Source organism: Protopterus annectens, chromosome 8.part0, assembly GCF_019279795.1.
Source record: "Protopterus annectens isolate FY-2018-M chromosome 8.part0, PAN1.0, whole genome shotgun sequence".
NCBI lineage: Eukaryota > Metazoa > Chordata > Ceratodontiformes > Protopteridae > Protopterus > Protopterus annectens.
In genome coordinates, this window is record NC_056741.1 from 1,931,120,490 (window position 1) to 1,931,129,746 (window position 9,257).

Sequence of the window (9,257 nt, forward strand, 5' to 3'; positions counted from 1 at the left end):
ACCTCCTATACATGGCCGAACACAGGTAGTGCCATGTTTGGCATCCATTGTACTGTGTGCGGGTCAGAGAGGGGAAATCCGTGGGTACCTACTGTGTCAGTGCATATTCCTTGTGTTGCCGCTTTGCCAAGGGCAGGTCATACTGTGCACGGCCTTTCGCCGACTGTGCCCTGCTCAGGTAGTTTCTTCGCCAAGTCACACTGTGCCTGTGCAGGCCTTGGCAGTGGTGTCGGGCTGTGTGGCCCTGCCCCATGGTATTCCTGCTGCAACTGTTACTGCAAGATAAGATTGTGTAGCATAGCAAATACCATAACAACTTGTGTGCATGTAGCTAGTGAATACTGCAGGGCTCCACCGGATGTGTCCGAATACCAGAACCGTGAACTGAGCATCCCAAACACATGCACAATTATATGTCTTGCCTGTGCATCCATCTCATTATAGTGTGAGTGTTCAGGTGTGTGTGCATTGCTGATGGGTGTCATCAGCCACGACACCAGTGTTTACCCAGCATCCCCCGCTAGGAGACTGTAGGGGATGTCCATATTGGCATTGTTGTGGTACAGCTGTGTCAGAAGCCATATATTGGAATCATCATAGCTTCCAGGGCAGACAGCACACACATTCAATCTCATGCCCTGGCTATCGCATATGGCCTAGCTGTTGGAGGGTATGCCCCTGCAGTGACTGTAGGCCCTACCCCGCTCACTGGGTGGTGCTTCCATGTGCATGTGTGTGCAGGCTATAGCACCCAGTACCCCAGGGTAGTCATCCATGTGGTTGAACTGATGCATATTGCTGGTCTACTAATCACGTGTGTTGAGGACATATATGTGCTCACTAGCATGTGCTGACATGGTGTCTGTGAACTGGTGCAATACTCTGGATGCAGATGCCTGTGAGATACCCATGATATCCCCAGTTGTGCTGTGTGAGGTACCTGTGGCTAGTACACCTAGGCCAACACATACCATGGTATCCTCTGTGGTGGGTTTCCCTTGGCCTGTTTGATGTGTCAGGTGTGGCAGGCACAGGTCAACAAGCTGCTGTAGGATGTCTCTGTCCACCCCTTATTGCTCCACCATCCCCAGCTCATGTAGCCCCTGGTAAGTCACCCTGGGTCTATAAAGTCTTATGTCACTCCAGTAAGGGCTGTTCGGCAGCATATACATCCTCACTGCCTTCAGCCTCCTGCACATATTGGTTTATGTTGCCTGCTGCAGCCCTTCTCATTTTGTTGGACTGTGTCCTGACATGTCCCCGCAGGTATACACTGGTGGTGTAGAGTGCGGAAGAAACCTGTGTGTATGCTGCTTGCTCACATTACTGTACTGTTCAGGTGCGGGCTGGCCATGTCATCTGCTGATTGTGCTGATCAACACCTGTTTGTGCAGCCTGTACACCCTGATTGTCCCACCACTGCTGTCATCCCTCCCAATGTCACCAGGCAGGTATAGACACACCCCTAGCTTAGGCGTGCTAAGGCAGGAGCACTCCCGAGGCACAGTTCTGCAATGTACGTACAGTATGCCTGACCCCCCTCCCATGCTGTCAACTATATTTGAGCCCTGCACCCGGCTAACTACACACATACACTCCAGGGACCTGCATCACACCCTGGGGATAAATGGGATACACTATTGTTAACCTCATCTGCATAGTATAGTCTTATAATGAATAGTCATATGACCCATACCGAACCTCCAAATTAGTAACCACTGCTCAGTGTCGCTCAGATCCATACACAACTGGCAACAGGTGCCTTACTATCACCATATTCGATGTCCCATGGTCTTCCCAGCAACAAAATAACCGGTGTCTACATGACTACAACCCGTGACCCTGCACATTACAGATGATGTGCATTACCACTACGCCATGGCAGATGTACATACATCCCAGGTTATCACGTACAGATCATCCGGCACAACCATTCAATAGTGCTGATGTCCCCAGACATGTATGTTCACATCTATGTCTATCTCTATATCTACATATATCATATATATTATTTGTATACATAAATACATATATATATATATATATATATATATATATATATATATATATATACACACACATATACATGTACATACATATGCAGATATTGCATATATATCACAACAGCGGACCACATGATAGCAAAGCATTAGACAGGAATGAAAAGGAAACTACATGTGCCACCTGCATTATGTAGTGTTGTTACTATCAAGGCACGTGTGTTTTGTTGCATCACACGGGTCAGACTGTATCAAGGGTAAGAGTAAGGTTGCTGACATTTACTCACCAGACCTATTGGCGAATGTATGTGTTGACAAACCAGTGTCTTGGCAGAATATGCGGGCTGTGGACACTATATAGGTCAGCAACAAAACACACTGAACACATCCCGCAGCTAGCCACCCACAGATACCAACACATACAGTATAACTGCCAAACACACACACCTGCTATGCCTTGGAATCGAGCACCTACCTGTCTAGTCTACCACACTACAGCATTACGCAGTAACAAAACATGCTACCGAGTTTCAGCATCACCGCACTCCCACAGGCATACTTCTAGGTGGATGACATCATCAGCAAAGACGGTGATAAGGAATGTATGGGGAGTGAGCCGTCTAAAAGCATTACTCTGTCCCCAGGCAGCTGGAAACACACACACACATACACTTGGCAGGGTTGGGAGTCGAACATACACTTAACTACCTTATCACACAACAGCATTACACAGTTACAGAATGCGCTACTGAGATTACTGGAATGCAGTACTCCCAGCGGCATACTTCTAGGTGGATGACATCATCTGCAGAGGCAAAGACGCCGATAGGGAATGTATGGGGAGTGAGCCATCTAAAAGCATTACTCTGCCCCAGGCAGCTGGAAACACACACACACACACTTGGCAGGGCTGGGAGTTGAACATACACTTAACTACCTTATCACACTACAGCATTACGCAGTTACAGAACGCACTACCGAGATTACCAGAATACAGCACTTCCAGAGGCATACTTCTAGGTGGATGACATCATCCACAGAGGCAAAGATGCCGATAGGGAATGTATGGGGAGTGAGCCATCTAAAAGCATTACTCTGTCCCCAGGCAGCTGGAAACACACACACACACTTGGCAGGGCTGGGAATCGAACATACACATAACTACCTTATCACACTACAGCATTATGCAGTTACAGAACATGCTACCGAGATTACAGGAACACAGCACTCTCAGAGGCATACTTCTAGGTGGATGACATCATCTGCAGAGGCAAAGATGCCGATAGGGAATGTATGGGGGGGGGTGAGCCATCTAAAAGCATTACTCTGTCCCCAGGCAGCTGGAAACACACACACACTTGGAAGGGCTGGGAGTCAAACATACACCTAACTACCTTATCACACTACAGCATTATGCAGTTACAGAACACGCTACTGAGATTACTGGAACACAGCACTTCCAGAGCCATACTTCTAGGTGGATGACATCATCTGCAAAGGCAAAGACGCCAATAGGGAATGTATGGTGTGAGCCATCTAAAAGCATTACTCTGTCATCAGGCAGCTGGAAACACACACACACACACACACACACACACACTTGGCAGGGCTGGGAGGCGAACATACACCTAACTACCTTTTCACACTACAGCATTACGCAGTTACAGAATGCACTAATGAGATTACTGGAACACAGCACTCCCAGAGGCATACTTCTAGGTGGATGACATCATCCGCAGAGGCAAAGACGCTGATAGGTAATGTATGGGGAGTGAGCCGTCTAAAAGCATTACTCCCCAGGCAGCTGGAAACACACACACACATTTGGCAGGGCTGGGAGTCGAACATACACCTAACTATCTTATTACACTACAGCATTACGCAGTTACAGAATGCACTACCGAGATTACTGGAACACAGTACTCCCAGAGGCATACTTCTAGGTGGATGACATCATCCGCAAAGGCAAAGATGCCGATAGGGAATGTATAGAGAGTGAGCAGTCTAAAAGCATATTACTGTCCCAAGGCAGACATAGACAAACACATGGCAGTGGTGTGAGCAGGACAACTGCCTATCTACAGAGCACTATTACAACACTACATGGATACGAGACGCGCCACAGACAGTACACCCTTCAAGACAGTCAACCAGTGTGTTCAATGTAGGAATCCATCCTGACGTGGGGTATGGACATCTGTTGCCTGGATGACCACCATCGCTATACAGGATTTCAATGGCCAAGCCCATACACAGAGGCACATAACCGACACAAGGTGTCACTGGGCATGCTCACACACTTAGTATCACACGTCTGTTTGGAATGTACTGTGTGTCCATGTACACAACGGCATACTGGGCATGCTCACACACTTAGTAGTAGCGAAGGGCTGTCTTGCATGCACACAGATTATAAACACGGAAGGGCACAGTCTGGAATGTACTGTGTATCCATCTACACAACAGCATACTGGGCATGCTCACACAGTAGTAACGAAGGGCTGTCTTGCATGCACACAGATTCTAAACATGGAAGGGCACAGTTGGGAATGTACTGTGTGTCCATCTACACAACGGCGTACTGGGCATGCTCACAGACTTAGTAGTAGCGAAGGGCTGTCTTGCATGCACATGGATTCTAAACACAGAAGGGCACAGTTTGGTGTTACTGTCCCCATGTACGTGAAGTCCACTCACATGTACTGACCAGTACACACTCAAGAGCCATCATAAATGTCTCAGGTGCAGATCACAGTGGTAAATGCCGCATTCTACTATGTATCCCTCAGACATCACCATGTCCTTGGACCAGCAACACACATCTATACATTACTACAATACCATGTGACTCATGACCAGTGAGCTGTACATAGGTCTACAGCAACTGTGCAGACTACACATGTATTGACAGGGTTTCATCATGTGTTATGCAATGCAATGATACCACTGTTCATAACCAGGTCGGCTCTACACATAACAGGGGCCCTGGGTCTTACACAGCTTTAACAGATGACTGTCGCTGTACACCAAAGAACACTCATGCTTGGATAAGACATACATGTAATCACAGTCGATATGTACATGGCCCACACACACACAACACATATGTACATAGCATAGCTTTTGCTGTCCTCCGTGCAGACAAGTGGCTACAGCAATCACATGCATGTACATGGAAGGTAGGTCCATGGCTGTTGAATACTAACAGTACATAAGGTAGCAATGTTGACCGAGGTAACATTCCCTCTGTACTAGTTACCCATGACAACCATCATATCATATAACAGTCCATGTGTTATGTATGTCATCGCACATGTCCACCAATTGCAATACATACAAACATGGCTACATGAATGGAATGTAGGACCAACACACATGTACATGTAGTAGTGTGCATGCAGCTACCATGCATGTGCAGTAGCTGATGTATGTCATTCATCTGTGCCTAACTACAACATGCAGTTGCAATGCAGCCCCATCATTGACACCTGTATATTGTGAAATACTGACAGTATGGTAGGATGTACATCAGGTATGGATGGATGTGTGTACATAAAGTGGTGATCCACCTTTGCAGATGGATGTTTGCTGAAGATGGCTCACAGGTGTGTCACAAGCCATCCTACCATTACATGTGCAAACAGTACGCTATGTTACTGTTACTTGAAGGTGAAGATATACAACCTACACAGCGGTCAGAGTGTTACTGACTGTAAATCACTTGACACCTGTAACACTTACATCCTCCTGTGTGCATATAGCAGCACAATTGCCGAAGGTAGCGTTGGTACACATAATGCGGCCAGTACTGCTGCATGTCTGTCAGATGTATCATCATATAGCAGGTGTATGATTCACAGTACTGCCATGTGTGTTTGCTTGTCTGACCATATATGCCATGTATGGTGGGGAATGCATCCCAACTGTTACACACCCCTGTACACTGTTGTAGAGATCTGTACATACTGCAGTGTAGAAAGCATGATGTAGGCAGGGGTGGTGTGTGTATCACACACATGTCAGCTATCTGTATGTGAATGACATGTGTGGACTCCACAGTGTGTGTGTGTGTGTGTGTGTGTGTGTGTGTGTGTGTGTGTGTGTGTATGTCTGTCTGTATGGCTGTGTTGTGCATGGAGTGAGGGCGTATGCTACCATACAGAACAGACAGGATCGCTAACCCCTCATGGTGATGCAGTCCACTACCCTGTTGATGCCATCGGTCTCAGCATTACTGGCTACCTGTACATGTTCATTCTTTGTGTCGTGTTGTGTGGGTGCACAGTACTGTGAGGGTGATTACCACATAGGCAGGGGTCCTCACCTCAACACTATCAAGTGTGCGTTATAGTGTTGTTGACCCCGTGAGTGTGGGCATGTTATTGTGTGTTTCTGTGTATGTCTGTGTGTGTTCTCATCCTGTAATGTGACAGTGTATTACTGCTACACAGTGAGGCCTCATGCTATCAAGTGGCCTCTAATGTTATCGCCGGCCAGACCGCTGTGTAAACCCCCCGCACCATGTCACCGTACCTGTGATGTGACCTGGTATGGATGTCACATCTCTAGCCACTGTAGCCTATTAAACAGCCCGCATGCTTCTGGATCAGTAGATGTGTGGACATCTGTGTAATGGTAGCCTTTCTAACAGTGAGGTTGAGGCTACGTATAGCATGCTGGTATTGCCATACATGCCTGTGAGTACTCCACATTTACACATGTGAAACTGCAAACACTGCTACTTATTGGCACATGCAAGTAGACCTTAAGGAGGAAATCAGGGCATAATTACCAACATGCTGTTACCGTTGTTACCAAGACACATACTGTGAACATATAACAATGCATTATAAACCTGTACTACATGGTATGTCTGGTGCATGTCAACAGTACACAACTAATGTAATATACACTTATCTCACTATTCTGTTCACCCTGTGCATCAGACCATATGAGCATGTCCCTGCACCGATGGTGTGGATGACAGGGATGTGGCACAGGCATCATCATATGCACAGGGTGATAATGTTTGGCAGGGGCATAGGCTGCACCAGTGGATGACATCATGTGTGTGGGTAAGGGCCGGTGATCTGATTGGACATGTGTGGTCGTTATGCATGTGGGTGTTGCGGTGCCCTACAGATGTTTCTGCTGTGTGCGTGTATGTGTGCACACAGTTCTGCCTTTTGTCAGGCCTACACAGGGGCATTATTGACAGCTCCAGATTGTACAGACCAGGATGTACAGCTCACTGTGTCCAGCCATGGCCACGTGACCTGTGCCTGCCAGGGGTTGCACGGGCATTACCAGGCGGAGGTACAGATTGGCTACTCTCCAATGACACATGTCCACTGGAACCGTGTCCCCACTGGGAACATCCAGGGCCATGTCCACATGGCCTGCTGTGTCCTGGTCTGGACAGCGCAGCAACGGCTGCACTGCTACTGCTACCGGCACTATGGGAGCGGGCATGTGAGGTGGCTCATTCACGTTGACCTGCACTAGGTGGTGTAGCTGGCCTACGTCCACGTGGCCTATGCCTCACTCCTATCAGATGTTCCAGCACAGACAGCTCACGCTCACGGATTGCCATGCCATGGTCAAGGATTCCAACCATGTCACCCAATCGCCTGTCTAGAACATCAGCAATCTGCTGTTGAGCATTTGCCAATGCCTGGATGTTGTCATTTAGAGTACGGATAGCAGCCCTCTGAAGCCTCTGCCCTTCTCTGTTCTGCTATTCAGCACGTACCTGTGCCACCATTACAGTCTGGAACATGCATCTGGTGACACCAGCTGCTGCTCTCTGTCCTGCAGGTGCATGTCTGCCAGAGGTCCTCCTACGAGTGGCACTGGCCACATGCCTGTGTGGAACATCTGCAGTCATTACACTGACACCATGGTGTGGAGACACACCTTCTGTAGCCACCACACGTTCCTGTTCTAAGCTAACACACGCTGACTGTCTTTCCTCTATAGCCACTGGTGATGGGGTATGTGTTGGTATGAGAACTGTGTGCGGGGAAGAAGGGGACATAGCTGGGATGGCAACCACTGGCACAGATTCAGCCCCTGACAACCCTGCCTGTACCTCATACATATGTTCATCACTGCTAGCATCTGTGGGGACACTAACATCAGATGGACCACAGTAGGGTAACGCACCTACATCACCTGTGAATGCAAGGAAAGACTCTACATTACAACAGACACACACACAGACAGACAGAGGCACACACACACAGACATAGGCACACAGACACACACAGACACACAGACGCACAGACACACAGACACACCATGCATGTGATTTGACAGACGGCATGCAGCATGCATGTGATACAGCAGACGGCATGCAGCTCAGGCATTAATAGTGGTAGTTAGCATACCTCCCTGGGTTGCACACAACAGCAAGCAGGTGTCATATCAGTAGCCATGCAGTTCACACAATCATAGTAGTAAGCATGTATCCCTGTGATACATCATGTGGACCAGCACAGGTTAACAGTACACATGGCTGAAGTGACCTTGACATGTAATCTGCTGACGTGTGCATTGACATGCATACATGTCTGACACAATGGTGTCCTGACACATGTACAGCGTTGTAATGGGTATCACATTGCAATGTTGTCTGTATGCCCTACAGATAAAATGCACTTTTAGCAAATGTGCACTACAGCCTGTGGGAGATGCACATATGTAGCCATGCTAGAGGTAATGCTCTCATCAACCCAGAATGAACCTGACATTCATGTGGGGACATGTAACATTTGCAGCACACCCCACTCATCACATAGTCTCACTAGATCTCCACCACCACAGGCCACACATAGTATGAGTATGACATTTACAGAACCTCTCCATACTCTGTGTAGGCACCAGAGGCAGCCCCCATCACCAAACACAACAACAATTACTTATAGCCCACAGACTCATGTGTGCTCATCAACTACAGCCAATAGGGTATTATAACATACCCAACACAGCGGTCATAGGTGACTCTGTAGGCGGTCACGCTGATGTGCCAGGGATCACTGCAGTGGCTGTACTGTACAGAGGTGCAGGTAACACATGACTCTGCTGTTCACAGACAGGACACTACCCTAGAGAGGTGCCGCCAGTGTAAACACTGTAGTTGGGCTTCCACATAGACTTGCCAGACAACATAGTACCTCACTATGAACCTGTGAAGCTATTACATGTCCTTTGTGCATGGTTAATTGAGTAGCTCTTCCATTTCGATTAGCTATCATG